The following is a 23506-nucleotide window of genomic DNA, read 5'->3' as shown; positions in this document are numbered from 1 at the left end:
ATACTATATGGCTGTAATAGATCATCTATGATGCCATCTATGTCAAAATTGAACAGACTTCTCTCAAGGGGGGGTATATGACATCATCTATCTCCCCTCTACAATACAATCCTTTCAATAGTTCCAAGAAGGCTACACACCCATTTGTACTACTCAGCAGACCCTGATAACACAGATAAACTTCCAGGTGGCCAAAAATGACTCTCTAAAAGAATGAAAGCTGTCTGCAAGGAATATAAATCCTTCCATTCCCCACTATCCGGTCAACGCTGAAGAAGCTTCTTGGATGAGAAGTGAAATGTCTTCAAAGAAAAGCAAGAAAGCCCAGTTGCCTCTTGAAAAAGCAACTGTATTTCTTTTGAGATGGCTGTAATAATCATCAGCTGCTAGGCTGTTTAGCTGCTCCTAATCACAGATTTGAAAGCCAGAGCCATGTAAAGCACATTTAGTATTACCACAGAGGCAATAAAGGCATGAGACACTGTTGCCTGGGCCTTTTGCTCCAAGAAGGCCACACCAGTGCCCCAGTCAAAACTTCACAAACTTTTCCCACAGCCACCACCTACACATCTAAACAAAAGTTGTGAATCCAGGACAACATCCCAGTAGTGGATCTGCTTCTTCAGGAGAGAATGCAACTTCACTCAGCGTTGAAAGTTTTGGACAAATAACATTTCTGCATAGTTCAACAATATATATATACACATACAAACATGCGCACACACACACATACATACACACACAGTTATTAGTTATTATGGATTATAGTAATATGCATAGCTATTATAGGCAATTTACCTAGATAATTTTGTCCAAGAAAAAAGAAATACAGTTGTGGATGATAATTATGGAAGAATTGGGAGAGAAAAACCAATGTGATAAATAATACTTTTTTGGATATGATATAATAGTTCAAGTATTCAGAAACTGGAAAGTCAGATTCACATGGCTGCACTGTCCACAGTAACGATACTTCAGTTACATAAGATATAAAGAGTTAAATATAGAAACTAAAAATATTTTTTTCTCCAAGGATAAATTACTTCATTATATAACAAGGAAAGTACACCGAATAAGCCGCTTCTAAAAAAAAAAAGATTCAGCCTCCTTAGGCATTACAGTTATTCTTTTATTATTTTATTAGCCAAACTTAATGTACTTTAATTACATTTCTTTATTTTTTTACAACCATACTTTATATTAAGCATTAAACATTTTTGTAAACCACACACTATATAAAAGAAAGTTGGGATATAAATTAAATAAATTAATCATAACACTGATATTGTGTTAATTTGTTTAATGATTAGCTGCCTTTTAAGCAGGAAGGTGAGATATAAATGGTAAATTTAAAAATAACTGTATTTTAGCATAATTACATATCTTAAAATATAGGGTAAAATAAAGACAAAAAATAATTAGACAATTTTGCTTGTCACTGTCAAGTACTTTGTTGGAAAAAGCAGGGCTGTATTACCAAACTACCAAAGACGAACATGTTATCCATTGTTACTCTGATAAATAATACCACTATCAACAATCTCATATGTTGCTGAATGCAAGATACAACTTCCAAATAAGGTTGGTGAATGTGAGTATTAAGCTAACAACCACCAGTTCCAAGGCAGGAAATCCAGTTTAAAATAACACCATTCTGCTTCAAGGCCATAGAGCACAGAACAAAAAGTCTAAGAAGGTATAGCAGGAAGAAAGGCATCAGCCAAGAGTGTAAGATGATATAATATGGCAATCAACTATTCATATGGCTTCACTGTAGTATGCAGGAAAGATTCTTCTCTAACCATGCTGAAGCCCCTAGCGGAATTCAAGCATAGCGCCTGAGCTGAGGTGTGTCTACTGCTGAATATCTGAAAATTTCTGCTGAGATCCTGATGCTACATCACAAATGTCCTTCTGTCTAATGCAAATTATGAGGAACCTGATGGGGAAGCAAAATTTGCAAATTAATAGAGATGCTTTAAGAACCAAGAGTAGCCAGCTCAGCTTTGAATCAGTAACAATGAGCAGGATAATTATAAAGAATGCCCAACATGCTGCAGCCATTTTACTGCAGAGAGTCAGTTCTATGGGGAAGCCCTGTTCTTTAAAACTCTGCTTTTCCATGGGGTGGGGATGATCTTATTTCAGGGAATCCAGAAATGGAGAAAACTGGAGTGGAGTAAGCAGCGGGGTGATCCATTCAGCTTAACTAGCAGAACGGAAATGCAGCTCCATTGGTCTCCTTTTCAACCCACTCCCAGCAACATACCTTACTGTTCTTTCTATTTCAGGCTCTATTATTTGTCACTTTCCTCATTTCAAGCATATACGAATGTGTAAAGATTTCTCCTGGGAAATGTGGCTGTGTTCTTTCCATGCAAAGTAAGATTGCAAGATTCAGGCATTGAAGTGTTACATAGAATGTGAAAACAGCCTCCGGACATGTACGAATGCATCTGTTTGTGGTTGTCCTTATGTAAGCAGTCTATTTTCCAATTCCATCAATTGCATAATGGTCAGCATATGACTAAAAATGTAAATTAGGAAATGTGGTCTCCTGCCATGATCTTACTCTTCTCTGTTCATTGTTTGACTGCAGGAAATAGCAGGTACATGTTTTCAAAATTAACGATGCTGGTTCAATAATGCTACATTGGCTAGCTGGACTTGAAGTAGACCGGAACAGGAATTTTTAACATGAGCAGGATTCACTGACTCCCAATATATAGCAATTTAAGAGCAAGTAAAATTACCAGGTTTCTTAACACACTTATAAGATGCAGGATTTATGGAACAAAGGATAACAATTACTGGAAGCTTGGAAACATGTTCATTCAGAAGATGTTGGCCATGAGAAGTACAATCTCTATGCTGTAACTTAAGGTTCACAGCTGCAGCTCAACAAGACTGGATGACTATAATTTCTATAAAATGTACAGATTAATTTCATTGTGGAAAACTAGTTTTAACTGTTAATTAAATGTGTGACCCTTGGCATTTCTAACATTATGGTTTTTATAATGTCAGGTAGTAATGTAGTGCTTGTCCCTTGGTAACCAAACAGTTGCTATGTACAACCCTACCATATTGACAGTTCTGCATGCCACATCTGTACTCTGTGTACCAGCCCAGTGTACTGCTCTCCTTTCTTGGATTACAGCTTCAAATCAGGATGCCAGCATTTTATTTTATTGAAGTCTAAAGGGTACTTTTCAAAAATTAATAAAGAATAGCAATAGCAGTTAGCATTAGCAGTTAGATTTATATACCGCTTCATAGGGCTTTCAGCCCTCTCTAAGCGGTTTACAGAGTCAGCATATTGCCCCCAACAATCCGGGTCCTCATTTTACCCACCTCGGAAGGATGGAAGACTGAGTCAACCCTGAGCCGGTAAGATTTGAACAGCCGAGCTGCTGAACTGCAGTCAGCTGAAGTAGCCTGCAGTGCTGCATTTAATCACTGCGCCACCTCGGCTTGGATGGAAAATTTTAGTCTAGGATGGTGGAAAATTACATTTCAGCTATCTCAACATGGGCCACTTTTGTTTTCAGACCTCATCACTGTTCAAATTTAACAAGAGACTGACAATATTGCAGAATTATTATCTCACAAGGCTTATATTTTTTTGATTAAAATCATACTCCCTTTACAAATTATTGCTGGGGAATGAAGTCATCTAGAAAAGAAGTGGAGCGAGGGCAAGAATGATGAGAAGGAAGAGCAAATTGGAATTTCTTATCACCAGAGCAGTAGAATTTTGTCACAAGACAAGAACAGCAGGAAAAGCAGCATATACCTCACCACAATGCAGGCTAATTCTATGAATTGATGGGAGAAAGCTGCTCTTGATAAGTGCCAGTCTGGAAGCATTCTTCACCTGCGTGATCGGAACACCAAGGCAAATTGGGGTACATAGAAACTGACTGATAAGCCATCATATGTGGATCTGAATGCAGTCCTTATAGTTTTGTTACTTAGATAAAATTTAAGTTTCCTAACCTGAGCTGAATTTTCATAGTTTTTGGAATATGTGTAAAAATAGCAAGCCTCTTATATTCTCAGTTTATTTCTATTGCTTCTACGCCATTTCTGGAACTTTCTTTCAAACAGAGGTGGATTGCTGCCGGTTCAGCCGGGTTCGGCTGAACCGGTAGTGGAATTCAGGCCTGAGTCGCAGAACCGGCAGCCACCCAGGCCTGACACGGCCCCAAACTGGTTCCCTCACTGCCGCTTGGGTGTCGCCATTTTGAATTTTAGTGACTGTGCATGCATAGTTCACTGTCGATTTTTCTGTGAATGCACGCAGAACAATTTACACTGAACAGCATATGTGGGTGCACGGTGCGAACGGGTTGCAAACCAAAAGTAACATCAGCAGCAACCCTAGCATTGCACATGAGTGTTACTATCACACCAGATACCTTGTATCACTTATTCAAGTACCTAAAAAGAGAAATCACCTGTCCTGTAATGAAGAATATTCAGAATACAGAATGCAAATGTACGCATAAAAATGCATACTGTTTAATCCTGAAATCTCTTTTTAACATCGGAAATCAGGCACTTCGACTTAATTCTCTCCTTTGTTTTTTTTAATCCCATTTACTTAAAGAAAAATCCAATGAAAGAGCAATCATTGTGCAATTCCACTGCAGTTTTGCAGAGCTTCTATTTCTCTGGTAATTGGACTTGAAAGTGAGATATGAAATAGTGGGTAGATTGCAAGAAATATAAAGAAAGATGTGATTTAAAAAATTATGTGGCTTCACTTGAACAGACACCTAATCCCTACAAGTACTTCTTTAACATGTGTGGAAATCCAGGAAAGCTGATACATGTCCAGCACCATGGGACCTAAAATCAGATAGATCCAATTATGGCTAGATGCAAGAGACCTGGGGTTCTACTTGATTGTGAAATGAGAGGTCACAATCATTCCTATAGATGGGGAAATCTAGCCTACATAAAATACAGTGGAGTATTTTAAGGAACATGTACCCGATTCCCTTCTTGCAATGTAGAACATTTTTGACTTCTGCACATGTATCAATAGCCAACTGAAAAATTTTAACAGCTTTTAAGCCATACAATTCAGCTCAGAAGAGGACATATATTAAAACGAATGCTTGATAATCTCACACAGAACATTGGGAATTAGCAATAGCAATAGCAGTTAGACTTATATACCGCTTCATAGGGCTTTCAGCCCTCTCTAAGTGGTTTACAGAGTCAGCATATTGCCCCCAACAATCCAGGTCCTCATTTTACCCACCTCAGAAGGATGGAAGGCTGAGTCAACCCTGAGCCGGTGAGATTTGAACAGCCGAAATGCAAAACTGCAGTCAGCTGAAGTAGCCTGCAGTGCTGCATTTAACCACTGCGCCACCTCGGCTTATGAGAACTGGGAAATCTTTACTTCCTGGGGAAAACTGATCAAGAATTCAAAATCAGATTATGATTAATTTTTCAGACAGACAAGCCCTTCACAGGACAGAGAAACATAGGACTGTTGGGTGTAGCACAAAGATTAGAAGTTAGGAACTGTCATGTTTGGGTGAGATCTTGGAGATGGCCAGACAGCAGTAGAATGTGGCAGCATACAATATAAGTAAAGTAAATAAGTAGGTAAATAGATATTTATTCTTACATAACTAACATGGTTTGGAGAGAAGGAGAAGATTACATCCATTGGCCTGGCATTCCTGTTCCTGGCTTTCCATTCATTAGTGGTTAGACTAGAATTGGAGAGATGCATATTGAAGTCTGTTTTCATTCATTGAACGCTCATTGAATAACTTTGGCTCTGTCATTCTTTCAGACTCAATCCAAACTGCATCACATCCTGAACCTCCTGGCATGATAAGCATACCCAGGGGAGAGTTACTTACTTGGGTACACTTATTTTTATTATCTTCCCAAGCAGTGTTGGGACTAGCAAGATAGGTAACAGTGGAATTATGGCAGTGGAACAGATCTACTCTCCTACTCGACCTTCTGTTACATCAATATGAACTCCTATGAATTGGATTCAAAAACAAACTCCCCAACAACAGTGTGCATAAAGCACTGTATTTGCATTTGATTCTGTGGAGTCCTTGGTGCTCTTTGCACTTGGTTGGTTTCAAATATAGGTGCTCTGAGTTTGAAAATAACCAAACTCAGAGAGCACCAAGGACTCCATGTGTCAGGATTCCAAATAGCAGCCAAAAAGTTAATCAGGGTCCAAGGCAAAGTATTGCTCAAAGTTTCAACTTATTAAAAGAGCCATATGGGCACATCTGGAAAAGCCTGAATTTGAAAGCTTCCCGGTTTTCCCCACCTAGTTGAAAGTTCAAGATCTTGCCCCCACAACCACAAGTCCATCACATGGTCCAATCTTCCACTGCCATACTGGAAGTTCCACCCATCCAGTTCCGGTCAGGTGCAGAGGTGCAAAGACAAAGGATGACCCTGGCTTTCTAAAAAGAATTTTGTTATGGCTATTCCTTACATCTCACTCCTTACAATCCCCTCTCCCATTTTCCCACAACAGAAAATGCATAGTAGAATAATAGAAAGTGTGGCAGGCCAAATATCCAAAAGAAAAGATGGCTGCAGGCCTGACACCGTGTTTCAACTCTGGGCTACACATATTCTCTCAATTTGATAGGTCATATTTGATTCTCAGTGTGCTCATCTGAGCATGAATCTTGACTGTTTAATTTTCCCTCCTTGATCTTGATCAAGCGAGGAAGAGAACCAGAAAGGGAGCTAACACCACCAGTGTACATATCATCCACTTTATTGTAGATCTGTGAAATTGTGTTTCTTTCTACATTAAGAAGCCTGTGTTTCACATCTTGATGCTAGTGGTTATTGTTTGACAGCCACACAATCTCTCAAGTATTTTTGCTAATGGGGACCTTACAACAAATTCACTGCCTAGGCAGTAATGGCAACACATTTATCTTCTTTCTCTAGGTACTATTGGAATTCATTAGTAACCATTCTCAAGCTGCTGCTGACCCAGTTTAATGCTGAGTAGGAGATTGTACTCCCAACCGTAATTAAAATAAAAAGGACTTTATCACGTGTATATTCATCCAAAGCCCATGACATCTGTTTACACAGCTCCTTTCATATGCCAGAAGTTACTTGAAGTAAATAGAAGCTCTACATAATCCCAATGAAAATCACCTCAGAACAAATACTCAGCTTCTAATAATGAAGGGCCAGACCAATCTGTCAGCTGGTGTTTTCAAGCTAAGAAAAGAGTTCCTGCGTTGCTAGAGCAATTGGCGGTATATTGTACCCATAATGCCTAGCACATTTTTCTTCAGAAATGTCTTCAGTGTAGCAATGGCCAAGGTTAATCCAATTCAGTCTCAGTTTCTCTCTGAGCTGAAAATGAGCCAGGAAAGACTGGATTTTCTCAATATCATTTTATCCATTAGACGCCTCAGAGTAATGAGCAACCTGTAATGCTGCAAATCTGAACCTTGCTACCACACAATTGCATTACTTCCAGGTCACAGAGTTCCTAAGAAAGTTATTGATCTTGAAGAACTGGCCACAAGTTCCAACTTAATTTCAAATCAAAGTGGTACAATAATTTCTTGTTAAATTTACGAGATGACAATCAAGAACAATATTAGATCAAGAATGAGGTATAGCCACATCATTTGATCTCGAGGAAATCACTTTAGCATCAATACTAATCCTTTTTTCTTTCTGTTTAAATAGTAATTGAGAATTTTCACCTAGATAAAAGACAAACGCAGAAATATATAAAGAAAAGAGACAAGCCTACTATACATGATAATTTGTTCCTTCATTTTTTTTTTACATTTCCCACTTTGATTAGAATTACCTTTATACGTCTTAGATAATTTCTGTGGTATCATTTACTAATAATACACCATTTTATGTTAAAAAAGTTAAAAGTCTTACACAATGTGTATCCAGCCCTTTTATCTGCATTCTCCCCCATTGATCCATCTGTATATTGAACCAAAATGCATAGTCTATTGTATCATGCAATCTTTACCTTGCCTCTTCTGTTTCAAATCTCAACAAAAGTTTACACTCTACATCAGGGGTGTCAAACTCATGGCCCGCAGTCCAGATGCATCATGTGCTGGCCACGCCCACCCCCAGTTTAGCAAAGGGGAAAATAGAGCTCCAGTGGGCAATCCTATGATTTTCCTTGTCCAGAAAAGCTCTATTACCTCAGGTGCACCCCTCAGCTGCAGGTCTTTGGCTCTTCAGTGTCTCCAGGGCTGCCATGTTTCCACCCAGAAGGCCTCCACTAATATCTTTTTCTTAAATATTGAAACTGCTATTGCTTATGCAAAAGTCAACTAGAAGTGGAGGAAAAATAACATTCTTTGTGATGGAAAAAAGAGATTCTTTACCTCATACATGAGGCTAACCGCAATCATAGCAAGATGGATGGACTTGGGTGTACCATGGAAAGATCTGAAAGACCAGGCAGGGAACTCTGGGAAAAATGTGATTGTTAAGAATTTGTCAGGTGCAAGAAATCAGGAACCAGGACATTTATTCCATGCTACCTTTAAACAAGAATCTGAACTACTAACAGTCAAGACGAATTGGCAATGGATAAGAGCCAATGGAATTCAAGGAGGGCTGGACTTAGATCTCTTGTGGGCATGAAGGGACTCTGAACTGATGATGCGCTTGACCCCTCCTTTCAAGCTCAATCTGGTCATCTCGTACAGAATTGACATTGATTTAATGGCACACGAACTGGTAAGCAAGCAAGGAGAAAATGGGTTATTTTATATTTGAGATTTCTTGTATCATTGACAGACAGACAGACACTGTAAATGATAGATAGATGATAGAGAGAGAGAGAGATGATGGATAGATGGATGGATAGATGAGGGGGGAGAGAAATTTAAAAGTCTTTAAAAAACGTAAAAACTAATACAAACTAATACAGAATTTAAAAAGTAAGAAAGAGTGAAAAGGAATAAAAAACAATCATGCAAAGGAAAAGAGAAAGAGGGAAACCTCTTCTAACTTTGAAGTTCATATTCAAAAGAGCATTACTGGATTTCACCTGAGAACTGATTTCGTTCAGGTTGCACTAAGAGCAGGCACTTTATTTTTCTATCTATTTTCAAGGAATAAGAGGTAGAACTTTCTGAGGCTTACAGAAAACAGCTCAGCCTATTAGTTTAACACGGTGGCTCTTCTCTTCATACAAAAATCTGGCTTATATTATTAAATTATAATAGATTTAAATTAAATTTATTATAGGTTGACAGCAGGGACGTGCAGTCAGGGCAGAGTCTCACCACTGTCATCATGAAAAGAAAAAAAATGTAAAAGGAAAAAGGCAAGAGCTGAGGTCAGGCTGAGCTAGTTGCTGCCAGAGTCACCATGGATGACTCTGCTTAGTGCTTAACTGTTTAAAAAAGCCTCTAAAAAGCGCCCTCTACAGGAGGCAGCAGAGAATGACGTGCCTCAACTAGTCTGACTTTTTATGATCACTCAAGCAGAGTTAAGCAAGGGTTAAAAGCCGAAAAATCCCTGACGTAGATGAGGCACTTCATTCTCCTGCCTCCTCCTGTAGAGGGTGCTTTTTTAGAGGCTTTTTTTAAACAGTTAAGCAGAGGTGACTCTGGCAGCAACTAGCCCAGCCTGACCTCAGCTCTTGCCCTTTTCCTTTTACATTTTTTTTTCTTTTCATGTTGGCAGGCAAGAGCAGAGTTGAAATCCTCTCTGAAACAGCTGGAAAAGCTACGCATAGGTCGGAGGGAGGGGGAGGAGTTCAAACTTCATCCTCTTGGTGCAACTTTGTGTGTTTGTGTGTGTGTTTGAGAGAGGGGGGAGGGAGGGAGAGAGGGAGAAAGGCAGGGAAGGGAGAAGAAAAAGAAAGAAGGAAACTTATTTAGCAAAGGAGAAAAACAAATGCTGTCGCTTTAAATCGGAACTGAGCATGCCTGGCTGTGGAATTCTGGGAGTTGAAGTTCACAAGTCTAAAAAAATTGCTGCCTCACCAGCCATAAACCTCACCGCATGTCACTGGTTGACAGTAACTAAAGTAAATTAATATTACGATTACCTGGTAATATTTCATTACTCCAAGAGTTAGAGGAGACTACAAAGATCATGCAATCATCCTTTAGTCCCTCAACACAAGATTCATTGGTTGATTTTTATGTCTAACTTATCCCCAGGGACTCAACATAACTTGTGTGTGTTCTACCTATTTTGCCCCCAAAAGAAAAAAAAAACCCATGAGATATGCTGGTATGGTGTGTGGGGGGGAACTCATTGAATTAATTGTGACCACAGGGACTGCTTGAATTAACTTTGAATGGAATGGGAGGAAAAAAAGACTTAACAGTTCATGAATTATTTACAAGAAACCAATAAAGAGCAAAAGCAAACAAGCAAGCAAGCAGAGTTATTGTGAATTGTGGTTTCTACTAGATTACTCCATTTCCAGACTGCATGTTAAAAATAACTCCCTGAAAACATTAAGCTGGCTTGCTTGAAGGCAGGACTTTAAAACTAGCTTTTGCTCCAGTTCAGAAGTTTTGTATGAGGAAAATTTATAAATAAAAATAAAAACTTGTGGTTTTTTAAATCTGTCATTTAAGGTGGTTTAACTTTTTTTTTTCTATTTTGAAAAGTGGCCCGATAGACTCATAAGATTTCAACTGCAGTCATAAGATATACGTACATGATGATATTTTAATATGTTTTCATTTATAGTACCAATTATATATATTATACATTATGTTAAAATTTGTACGTTAAAAACTCGAACACATAAAAAAGAAATGCATCCAAATATTTTATTATTCCTTTCAAAATAAAATAAAAATAAAAATACAGTATTAAAGTTAAGTATATTTCAATAAATTCAATGAGAGGGAGAACAAAAAAAAAACCCCATCCTAATTTTAAGATGACCTAATTGTAGAAGACTGTTGAATAAAAGCTAATAATCTGACCTACAATTTAAACTTCTTGATTTTAACAAAGGTTTTTATATTATTTTTATTTCATTTTGATATCAAGATATGCTGATGGTATGGTGGTAATGATATTCAGGATAAATCCAATGGGCATTTCTTCAACATAACGTGTTGCTAAATTGTTACTTCGAAAATCCTAAATTCTGTATCAACTGTCCCCTACCAACCCATCCATAAAGGACAATATTCCAGATAGCTTCATACAAGGCAGCCAGAGGGGAGACAGCCATATACGTATATCTAGATTTTGTCTAAAGTGAAGGAAAACTTTGCTAGTTCTGATTTTAATATGCGTAGAATTGCACACATATACGGCTAAATATTTATGTTAATTAACAGCATGTATTAGAGCAGCAAAAATGTTATGAGTATACTAACCTGGCAATTCTTCAATGTGTGGGATACAACTTTCAGAATTAGTTACAGCCATAGCTGTTGGAAATTTTGTCAGTTGTTGTTTAAATACACTTGGGCCCCAGAATGAAGAATGGTGGCCTGGGCCATTAAAGAGATCTTATGCTTTTGTCTCCTGATAATCTCCACTTCCTGATTTGTGTATAATTAAAAATAGAAAACCATTTTAATTTAATTTTGTTGTCAAGATCTCAGCATGGCAAACACAATTATGATACTAAAGATTTCCTCCTGTTTATATTTCACTGACATACATTTAAAAACTGTAGTGTGGCTACTGATGTGATGAACTTTAGAGCTGTGATTATTATGAGATAATCAAGGCTTCTTGAAGGCATCACTAGAAGTTTAAAATAACTTTTCTACTCCTGATTCTTAAAGTTTTGAAATGACTTGTAGGATATTTTATCTGAGAATCTTTTTCCCCCTCCCTCAAAGAGAAGAAAAGAGGGTCAAGGAACTATAGACCTTTGATGGACTTTTTCCTAATAACTACAGACCTTTTTTTACTAGGGAAATGTCCATCAATCAGTTAACACCTTGTAAACAATGCAGTAATTATTAGAAATCAGTCTGGATTTTCAGGAGCATGTTTACAGTTAATTCTATTTTAATTAAATAATTTAATTGCTAAAAACCATACAAACCAAATTCCTGTGAGCGCTCTTAGCTGCACCCAAAGGAACTCCAAACACCCAGTTAAGAATTGAGACAGGCATGCCTCAAATTCAGGTAAGATAAGAGCCTAGAAGATGATGATCATTCATTAGCTTGAAATGCATTTCTTTCCAGAGGGACTGTCCCCATTAATGTTGACTGACAACTTCCCCTCCCCCTGGAAACAGGCAATAGATCACAAGCTGGGCTCTTTTGGGCTCTCACCTGTATTATTAATGTCTCTAGGCTTTGACCAAGCAAAACAAGTAGTAATCAATATGAAGGACATGAAGTTCCAAGAAGAACTAAATAGGTTGCCTCTCCACAGTAGGGATAGAATCAAACAGGGTGTGCGGGAATCAGCAAGATATCTAAATGACCTGATCTTCCCAAAACAAGGAATAGCTTTCTTCAGAGCGAGATTTAACATTCTTCCTTCAGCACTCCTCCAGGGCAGGCATAAGAAAACATCAATAGCAGAATGGGTTTGTATATGTGGTAAAGGAGAAGTTGACATGTTCTGTTATACTGTGAGCTATACAGAGTTTATAGGTCTGCATATATTCTTCCCTTATTAGAGAGATTGCCAGGGAGGGCAGACAATTTTTATGTAGGCTTTCTTCTCCAGGACCCAAACCCGGCTACCACGTATGCAGTGGAAAATTCTGTGTTGCTGCAATGCCCACAAGAAAAAAATTGGTTTCAGAATTATAATTGTCATCTTGTACCAACTATTTGGACATATCTCTAACAATTTCTGGACCATTGTATTTACTCCCATACTTATCGGCTTTTCACCCATGTAAACCAGGGAGTGAACCGAACAGTTTGAGAACATGTATGCTATTATCCACTTTTTAAAAATATATTGTAAATATATCATATTGTTATTGATATATTGTTATCATTTTTGATGATAACAAGCAAGATATCAAGCACGATATGTGAGGCATGGTCTTGAGCATAAATTCTTAAAGATACTGATTAATGAATTCAATGAATTCATAAAGAATTCTTATCTAATTTGAGGATGTCTAATTTTGTAGAATACAGAAAAAATATTGAAAGAGCTGAGGTTAGATGAGATAACAGAATTACACTTAATATAAACAATGCACTGTTATTTACTTAGGAAAAATAATCAATACCTATAAAATGGGGGATGTATAACAGCAACAACATAAGAGAAAAGGATTTTGGATTTGTAGTTAATCACAAACTGAATATAAATGTGATTGTTTAAAAGGCAAATGCAATTTTAGGCAGCATCAACATAAGCATAATTGCCAAATAACATGAAATTATATTTCCACTTCATTCTGCCTTGGTCAGACTATATTCTGGCCAATTCTGGGAGTGAAATTTTAAGGGGAAAAAATAAACTAAAAGAGATATGGAGAGCAAGGAAAATAATAGGGACGGAGACTAGATTCAGGGTTCTGGACAGTGGTATAAAAAACATCTTGAATGACAGATTTCAAATATATTTCCAAATGATCAAAGCAGTTCTGTTCCATACAAAATAGCTATTTTTGATTAAGAGAAGGATGGTTATATATTTGGGGTGTTCATAATTCAAAATCGTTTGATACCTCTACAAATGGGCAGATTTTGTTTCACAAAAAGATGTCAGAGGAGGATATGATCGTATTTTTCAGGTATTTGATATTTTTCAGGGATTGAAGGGATGTTACAAGACTTATTCCCTGCCATCCCACAGAATAACAATATTTCCTAAATTACAGGAAGTTAGGTTACAACTGAACTTTAGAAAAAGCTTTCTAATGACAAAAGCATTTGCCAGTGAAGCCAATTATTGAAGGAGGCAGTGAACTTTTTCAGCATGTTGAAACAGAGACCGAACAGCCTTCCATCTGGGTTGGTCTACAGGTTCTTGCACTGAACAAGAAATCCTCATCATGACTATGGAACAGAGACCTATTTTCTCACTAAAGGCCAATACTGTGAAAATGATGTCTTTGGGAAAACCAGGTTTTGTAGTATCATAATGACTCAACATAGAATTTCATTAGTCAATGTACCATGGTGAAATATACAATATATGTGGGGTATTGTAAATAATGAGACCAGAGGAAAATTAAAAATGAAACACATATTTACTCTGCTCTCCTTGTTCTGGGGAGCTTATTAATCAATGCAATCAGATTAAAAACAATTATTAAGGGGGAAACATCCTTCTTTAGAATGGGACAGAATTTAGAGCTACCAACATTTCCAATTTTAAAAAATCCTCTAAAAAACATTCTTCTTTTGTTGTTGTTTCTCTTATGGGGTAAAGGTAAAACCAGGATTAATATACATATATCAATTAGGTAACAGGTTCTTCCTCATTGGAGAAAAGGTCACTGTTGTGACAATCTTCCTGGAAATCTAAAGTCCATGAATCTAATAGAGTCTGTGAATAGGAATTAAGCTGTACATAAGATGTTTCCATTTATGGGACTTAAAAAGTCAAGGGATGGGAAAGGAATACAATTCTGAGTTCATTATACTTGGAACATGAGATTATAATGTATTTGGAACACTGACGGAAAGGCTTTGGAGGATATCGAATTACCTACTTAATTGGACAGAAAAAGATTTACAAAGACTATAAATATGCAATTCAGACCCAAATTGAGTGACAGTGCCACTTGTAATACAACAGTTTCCTAGGAGGTATGATCACCAGGCCTTTCCTTGACATGCATTTTAATAATCCTATACTTGACTGAAGATAAAGCTGCCAAGAAAAGTTCAAATTAGGCATGACTGTAAAAAATTAAGAGTTCTATTGAGTGAAAGCTTAATTAAAAAATAATTTTAAAAAAGCTGCAGGTGATCCTCAATAATAACAAAAGGGCAAGAACAGTTAGATTTTGCCAACCGTACATAGTGATTTTAGTCTTTGTATCAAGTTTCTCCATGAAGTATAGGAGAAAAATCAACATTTATCCAATTTACTCCAGTCTATTGTAACTTTATATGCTGGCAGAGCAGCAGAGAAATGTATAGTTTGTTTACTTGCTTCTTTAACTGGACATATGCATAGCTCTAATCATACCCAACATATTGGATATCTGACAGACATTTCCAAAGAGCAACAACATTACATTTTAAGATTAAAAACATAGCATCATAAAACAAGAATGTAATAAAAGTGCAGTCAAAAACATCTTAACACCAAGGAACCACCAAAACACTCCTTTGTCAAAATACTATTCATAAAATACTATTCAGTCAGCCTACAAGGCTCACTGAAGTGGCCAAGTTTTAATGGCTTTGCAGGAAGCTAATAAGTTGAAGCCAGCTGGATACCAGGAAGAGCATTGAAGCTTATGCAACTGGAAGGAAGTCTGAGATGCGTCTACTTGCTATTTACCACCTGAGCCACTGGGACCTACAACAGCCTTTGTTACAATACTTGTATTATATACAAAGAAAAGAGCATGGGCATATCACATGATTACAGATATATCCCCTGAAATCTATAATATAAAATTAGTTTCACATTTCCCTAACCTTCTGAGTCTTCTTAGTGATTCTTTACCAGATACTCATTTTCATTAACCTAGTTTGCTCTCTCTGTGTGTGTGTGTGTGTGTGTGTGTGTGTGTGTGTGTGTGTGTGTTTGTAGGGGAAATGGGTGAGGATGGGTGTGAACTTTTCAAGCCACTAAACAAATTAGTTTTGTTTGCCATCTAAATCATGCTGTTAAAGGTAAAAGCTATTTCCAATATACATAAGAATTTAGGAGTATCAGACTAAAACTACCATATTATACTACTTGGCTAATTATGCATATGATCATTTGAATAAATTTGGTGCTTTTTAAGCTCTTTCTTAAAGAAGAGAGTTTTAATCTCACTATTTCTTCTATCTTTATCACTTCTTTCTTTTGAACCTTCAATACATCTTTTTCTCCAATTTTACATTGTTTGATTAGATCCTCTGTTCAATTTTATCTATAATCCATTAATAATATCAAACATCTACAAACATCAAGTAGAGGTCACATTTATAGTCATTTAACCTCCAAATAAATTTGTTGCAGTTGTTAAGGTATCAGGTTAGAAACCAGGAGACTGAGTTCTAGTTCTGCCTTAGGCACCAAGGGTACCTATCTGACCCTGGTCTAGTCACTGTCTCTCCATCCTAAGAAGAAAGCAATGGAATACCAACATCTGAAAAACCTTGCCAAGAAAACTTCAGGGATGTCAAAGCAGTCGCTGAGAATTAGATATGACTGAATGAGAAGGGAGGGATAAAATAAAAGTCTCAACTAAATACAAACAGGAAAGAAATCAGGTTCAATAGCCATATAAAAATGGTTTGAATACTTGGAAATTAGAGAGGAAATTAGTTTTGTCCCTCCATAAATGGTAGATTCTCAGTTTGGGGAAAAAGAAGTAGCTGAAGATTTGTAGTGTGTGCCATAGTTAGGGCAATGTCACTAAGAGTTGTGATCGCTCTCACACTTTTTAGTGTTTTTTTAAAAGAGCACTTTCACATCATTTTTTTTTAAAGTGGTGTTGCTCTTTGACTTGCTTTCTCTTAAATTCAGCAGCACTAATTATTCAGCTCTTGGACTTGCAACAACAAAAAAATATCCCTTTAGGGCCTCTTTCCTCTAGTGTACATTATAGGTTAGGATAAAAGTTATGATTCATTAATTCATTCTGCAATTCTTTTTCAACAAATATTTCTTACCTCCATTTTAACCTGAATATGAGCCCATATTCTGTTATTTAGCAATAGCAATAGCAATAGCAGTTAGACTTATATACCGCTTCATAGGGCTTTCAGCCCTCTCTAAGCGGTTTACAGAGTCAGCATATCGCCCCCACAGTCTGGGTCCTCATTTTACCCACCTCGGAAGGATGGAAGGCTGAGTCAACCCTGAGCCGGTGAGATTTGAACAGCTGAACTGCAGAACTGCGGTCAGCTGAAGTAGCCTGCAGTGCTGCATTTAACCACTGCGCCACCTCGGCTCTCTTAGTCAATTCTCTAAACATAATCTCATTTCATATTTTCAAGATCATTTTTTTTTAAAAAAAGGTATAATGAAGGACAGAAATCATTCAGGACTTTTTAATGGAACAAATAAAACAATCTAATGAGCAGTCTTTGAGAAAATCAATCTTACAAATGCCTGCTAAAAAGCTGCACAAACATAAAAGTTAGCATGCTGTTTTATCAATGTTGTAAATTCGCTAAATTTCAAGTTGCAGTTATTCATAACAAAAGCAATCCAATCAATTATAAATTTGTCAGATTCTTCTGAAATGGGTTTCACAGGCAAGGCAGGGAGAAAGAAATGAAGTCAGTGATCTGAGGTTCAGCGGAGAGAATGTAAAAGAAAAGAAAAAGAAACTGAAAAGCAGTTTTAATGCTAACCAGGAGAAATACACATTTTTCAGTACCCTGGACAGAGACTGGGAACCTCATTCTGTGGGTTTTTACCCATAACTGGCTCAAGATGCTATCTATCCATCCTTGAGCTGCCATAAAACAATGCAGGCATAGCACTAGTTATCTCCAATGCCAATCCCATCCTGTTTCCACTGCATCTGTTGTGAGTCACCACAAATAGTGTCCTGAACTGGGAGTGTGTCATTTGCTACAAGTAAGATGAGAGGTTTGCTCCTCTGACTTTGTTGGCATTCCCTTTTAGTGTTGCTAGCCAGTTATGAGAGCATCTATCTACCACAGCATAGTGTATAAATGGTTTCACATTTAATTATTTGCATGTTTGTTTATATAAAGCAACGTAAAAAGCACCTTAGGGAAGGAGCGGCTGAACCATTAAGAGGGACTCAAAGATTACACAGTCCTGAGAAAAAGGGCAAGTAAGAGAAAGAAACTTAGGATAACATGCTTTGATTTTGTTTATTATTATGATGGGACATTTGAACAAGCTTTTACCATTCTTATTCTGTCTTCCTAGTACTAGAATTCCTGTTGTGCTTATGTCTGGACAAAACCCATTACAAAGTGCTGACAATTTGACAAACCAATGAATTTTTTAGAGATTCCTGGCAATTTAATTCCTGATCATTACTTACTGTGAAATATCCACTATAATATAATTACCCAATGTAAAAATTAAATATAATCAGATAATACCAATAGAGAAATCATTAACTAAAATTACACATAGTAAAATATGTTATTATATACTATCTCCATGTAGAAGCTTGAGATTTCATCTTTTTATATAAACTTTATTAAATTTCAGCAAAGAATTAAATGTAAGAAAACAGAGGGGAAAGTATTAAATAATTGGGGGGGAAAGCAAGGTTAAGAATATAGATAAGGTAAAAAACAACTTCTGACTTTCTTTGGTACAGATACAAATATAAAACATAGTAACCTCCTACTTTGATATTAACAATAGTACATAGTATCTTTAAACATAAACAGTTCTAATCATCAAATATCCAAATTAAATTTTCATTTCTTTCAATTCCTTTTTTTAAAGCAAAGCATCCAAAAGTGGTTTTCAAGTACAAGCAGTTCTTATGACCACAATTAAGCCCAAAATTTATGTTAGTATGTACGTGCGTGCATGTGCACGCATGCACATGCACACACTTGTGTGTGCACACAAACATAGTGCAAATGCATTTGCTTAAAACTGTCAGATACACAAGTGAACTGAGCAAATAAGCAACATCTTCTTATGTAGGCAATATGGAAAAATGACTGCTAAATTAAAGTTACATTCCTAAATCTAAATCTCATGTTAACTACATGAGCAATGTATCATCTTCACCCCCAAATTAATTAATGAAGGTATATCTTTTCCTCTTTTCTACATTTTTGAAGTTTGGAGAGAAATTAGTGTAAAACATGGAGGAGCATATTGTCTTTCCTAACTCAAGAAACAAAGAACTAAAAAGGGAGAAGAGGACTGGCTTTGGTGGAGGTTGGTTAGTGAGCAGAGGGCAGGAAGCATACCCATGACTCTCAGACTCTGATTTTCTTTCAAAGGAAGCAAAAACAATTTGCAGCAATTTGTTTGAAAGGCTAATCAGATTTTACACATTATGAAGGTATAGTTGTATAGTATTGGAAAGGGGGGATTACATTTTTGTATCAATAAAGTTTAATGACCCTTAAGAAAAATTAAGTTTAATGATTACTTAAGAATATCTCATTCATAGATGGGCATTGCATAAAGGCAACACTATGGTGTCAATAATGAGATTTAATGTTTCTAGCTTCTCACTCTTTCCAATCTCCAAGAATTCAGAACTTCCTAGCTGCACTGCCTCACCATCATGAGCAAAATAAAATAAAATAATCTCAATGAATTTAGCTGACGAAAATAGCTTCTACAGAAAATTAAGCTCTTGAGATTCAGCTTTCAGAAAATCAGGGGTTGGCAATCTGTGTATCACAGTTACCCACAGCAACCTGAAAGCATGCCATCAAAATTCAGTAGCAAAGTCACTCATTTTTGATAATACGATTTCTTTCTCTTTCTTTACCACAAGAGGAATAGGAATAGAAGTTCTCTGGGAGGAACAGCATGTTCAAATCTTTGCTGGGCTACAATAATAAATTGTGGCCCTCTAGTCCAAGGAAAGTTGCTCACTAATCCAGATTAGGTTCAGCATCACTGGAGCCATGCTCCTAAATCTATGACTGGTGGAGATGAGTTTGGTTGGCTAAGATTTTAATTTTACAAGCCAGAAGCATGGAAGCTTCTGCAGAATAATTGACTCTTCTCCAAGAGCAAGAAAACCTTTCTTATAAATTACTCCAAATGTAATTTTTGGCATGAAAATGAGGTTGTTTTGTTTTCATCTAGAAAATCTCTTCCCAGATTTTTCCTTTATAGATAAATTCCAAGACATAATGTTACATGAGGCAAAGCACAAAATGTTATCGTGCCATTCTGCAGTGCTGATATTATTAACATCTAAACACTCGCTGGAATCTTTTTATTCTCTGGAGCTTTTCATCTGATTTATATCCTTCTCATACAGATTTTATCGATTGCTCCTTTATTGAGGCTGTTTGTATTTTTGATTTAATATTTAATGTGCATGTACATCACTTTTTAGTAGAAAAAGTTATTCAAGCTTTTCATAAATTTAGACTAAAATAAAATAAGTTATTCTAAAAGTTGCTAATCATTCAAACTAGCTTGGTCTACAGATACCTTAGTTGATCTTGTTCTTTGCTTAAGTGGAGTCTAGCAGTGGTGCTCTCAATATTCTTCTGAAACTTTCCTCCCTTAGAACTGTGCTTCTAAGTTACATGGAATAAGTATTGCTGGTGCTACCCTATATGGACTCTCAGACAGAGCCTGGAATGAGGCCAATGTGCTAATGTGGTCCAAGTATTTTAGCTCTCCTCATCACTAAAGCAACAATTCTCATCTGTCTACAGTATTCAAGAGTAGAGCTGATCTACCAGGCAGGTTTCCAAGGCTGGTCTTGTGTGAAGAAGACCAGGACTTTCTTTTGATAGGCAGTAAATCAGAAAAAAATCACAACAATAAAAACAAATGGGTAGCTGGTGGCTCTATTCCAATATTCCAGAAGTTGAAGGAGCAGGTATTAAAATAAGAATGAGTTGTCTCATTATCTACATGTTGAAAATAATAATCATACTATGGTAAATTGCATTATTTCTCCTGAGAATGATAATTAGTCTCTCTGAAAGCTATGTAGTCAAGAAATTCTAGGAATTGTATCCCTGGCATGACTAGAAAATGCCAGATTAGGGAAGACTGGTTTAATACATCCTATGGTTCTTTTGCTGAAGAGAAAGTGATTTAAGCTTAGGAAATTTTAGAAGGGAAATGTCCAATTATTCAATGTTTGTGTCATGGTTCCGAGTAATGGGCCCAATCAATTCAGGAATGTGGTTTTTCTCAAAGATCCATTTTTGGGGTTTATCATATCTGCACATTCAAATGTGAAACCAACTCTGAATAATTCCCGTGCTTTGGTACAATTAAAAAATAGATATTGTCCTCCCCTCTTGTGTCACAGCTCATATTAACCAACCAAGCAGGTGATGAACTTCTCATCACTCCAGTGGTGGGTTCCAGATCCCATTGCAACTGGTACGGTGAACGGGGCTGGGCCTCCACCACATGCACGCATGCAGCATGCGTGCAGCACGCACATGCATACTTACCACCCATGAGGCTTTGTGACACTCCAGCTGCTCGGCAGCATGTCATACAGGCGCTGTACACCCCATGCGCATGCATGGAAGCCCCGATCAGCTCAAATACCAGTAAGAAGGACGGGTGGGTGGGTGGTCCCCAGAGGTGGGTTCCTACCAGTTCGCACCTATTCAGTAGAACCGGTTCGTCAAATCTACCGAATCGGTTAGAAGAGGTTCCACCAGTGGACCCAGAAAGCAGCCACACCTACAAAAGAGGTTCCAATTTTTTTTGAAACCCACCACTGGTCCTTGGATATGATTATTCTATACTATCATGCTCATATTTATAAAACTCAGTGCCTCTGTGAAAGGTAAGGATGACTACTGCATTTGTGGTGCAATCAGAACATTGCGTGTGTTGAAGTTGTTTTAACGTAAACCAAAGATGCCTTTTAAAAAACAAGTTTACATCATATTCTTATGTATGCCAGTGCTGTGTGTGAGGTAATTTAAGGTGGTTCTTACAAGTGTCGTTGGCATCTTCATATCCGGTCACATGGGCGGCAAGCCACTCCCATCCAGTCACATGGGCAGCAAGCCATTCCCACAAAGGAGGCCACACCCACAGAGTAGGTTCGAACAATTTTTGAAACCCACCACTGTTGGTCCCTCCAGAGCACCATACCGGAACGGTACCTGGTGCTCCCAACAGGCACCAGTATGCGTACTGGTCGTATCCCACCACTGCATCACTCCCTCCTGTTTTTCTCAAGCATGTTGAGCTGACCTTGGTTCTCATGAGCCTTATCATTGTTATGTCTGGTACTGTAGAGGAAAACATTCTACATTCTTCAAATCCCCCTCCCTGCCCCCTATATGCATGGCAACTTAGAAACGAAGCAAAGTGAAGTATGGCTTCAGCTAGAGTCATTTCGAGAGTTGACAGTTAGAATATATATTATATAAATGAGAACACAAGACAACAATGAACTTTCTTCAGCTGACATTTTCTCAGGCCAGTTCTTTTCTTCTGATTGCTGCAGGGGACAGGACAATAGCATGGTGGCTTCTGAAAGCAGGATAACTTTGTTTTCGCTCTTTGGGGATTGGAAATTACTTTTTACTAAAAATAGGTGCACTAAGCCTTAAGAGGCTTCTCAGTATGGTTCTCTGTTACAGTTGCTGAACAAAGCAACAATCAAATGAAATGAAATGGATCGGTATAACAGCCTGTATGGTTAAAAACTACAGTAAAAGGAACACTGGATACTTAGCAGTCATTCCTCCCAAGGTCCTGCTTGAATCACTGGAGGTTTTTAAGAAGAGATTGGACAACCATTTGACTGAAATGGTATAGGATTTCCCGCCTGACCTGGGGGTTGGACTGGAAGACCTCCAAGATACCTTCCAATTCTGTTATACTGTTATATGAACAAAAAATTCATTTGTCTCAGTTTAACAAGAGTTAGATTCTAATATAATAATGAATCTTCTAAATATGTCCTTTTGCTAATCATATTAAATTGTTTTATATTAGATTGCTAATATAAGATACTAAAAAACAGGAGTATGGACAACTTTGGTATTTAGGCAATCTTTGCTGAGCAAGGTACATATCTGGTTAAATACAACTCTGTTAATTCTGTAACTCAACTTTAATGTAGATTTTACTCTCCTTAACAGAATTTCCTAATGCAAAATTATTTGCTTAAAATTTCACTTTATTTTGATGAAAAGAAACAACAGAAAAGTTATACAGTTTCAATGATGAATTGCTGAATTTTATGCTGAACAAATGCAAATAATGAAATTCCGTATCCAAGGAATTGAGTTAAATTTGACTGACTACTTCCCCTAAGTTGTGTATAATGGCTTCTATACATGTGAGTGCATATTTTATGTATGTATGTATGTATGTATGTATGTATGTATGTATGTATGTAGATGTAGATGTATGTATGTATGCATATATGTATGTGCATGTGCATGTATATGTATGCATGTGTATGTATGTATGTATGTATGTATGTATGATGTATGTATGTATGTATGTATGTATGTAGATAGATAGATAGATAGATAGATAGATAGATAGATAGATAGATAGATAGATAGATAGATAGATATAGAGAGATAGATAGAGATAGAGTGGGGGGGATCCATCCTTTGAAATGCATGAGGCAATGATAAAACACTGAATAGCAGCATAAATAGCTCAGTAATTGACAAATACTTCACTTATAATTTCTCAAAAAAACAGGTGGGAAAATAATAAAGGACGTCTCCTTGTTTTCTAAAAAAACCTCATCAGT

General features: G+C 37.0%; 1 protein-coding gene across 5 annotated transcripts in view; it reads right to left on the bottom strand.

Moving 5' to 3' along the window:
• The window catches only part of RGS6 (regulator of G protein signaling 6), a 279182-nt gene that overhangs the window by 166755 nt on the left and 88921 nt on the right, over positions 1–23506 (bottom strand). Inside the window, exon 1 of one of the 5 annotated variants that reach the window (XM_087721801.1) lies at positions 20236–20295. The exons of the other annotated variants lie outside the window; for them this stretch is intronic. The gene's annotated coding sequence lies outside the window, so the exon portion shown is untranslated. Of the gene's footprint in view, positions 1–20235; positions 20296–23506 lie in introns of those variants that run through there. 5 annotated transcript variants of the gene reach the window in all.

This window comes from Thamnophis sirtalis, unplaced genomic scaffold (assembly GCF_051295495.1).
Source record: "Thamnophis sirtalis isolate CommonGarterSnake01/CBP01778 unplaced genomic scaffold, rThaSir2_p1.2 scaffold_1, whole genome shotgun sequence".
Taxonomy (NCBI): domain Eukaryota; kingdom Metazoa; phylum Chordata; class Lepidosauria; order Squamata; family Natricidae; genus Thamnophis; species Thamnophis sirtalis.
The sequence above is the reverse complement of the archived record's forward strand: the minus strand, read 5'-3'. Positions and strand labels throughout refer to the sequence as shown.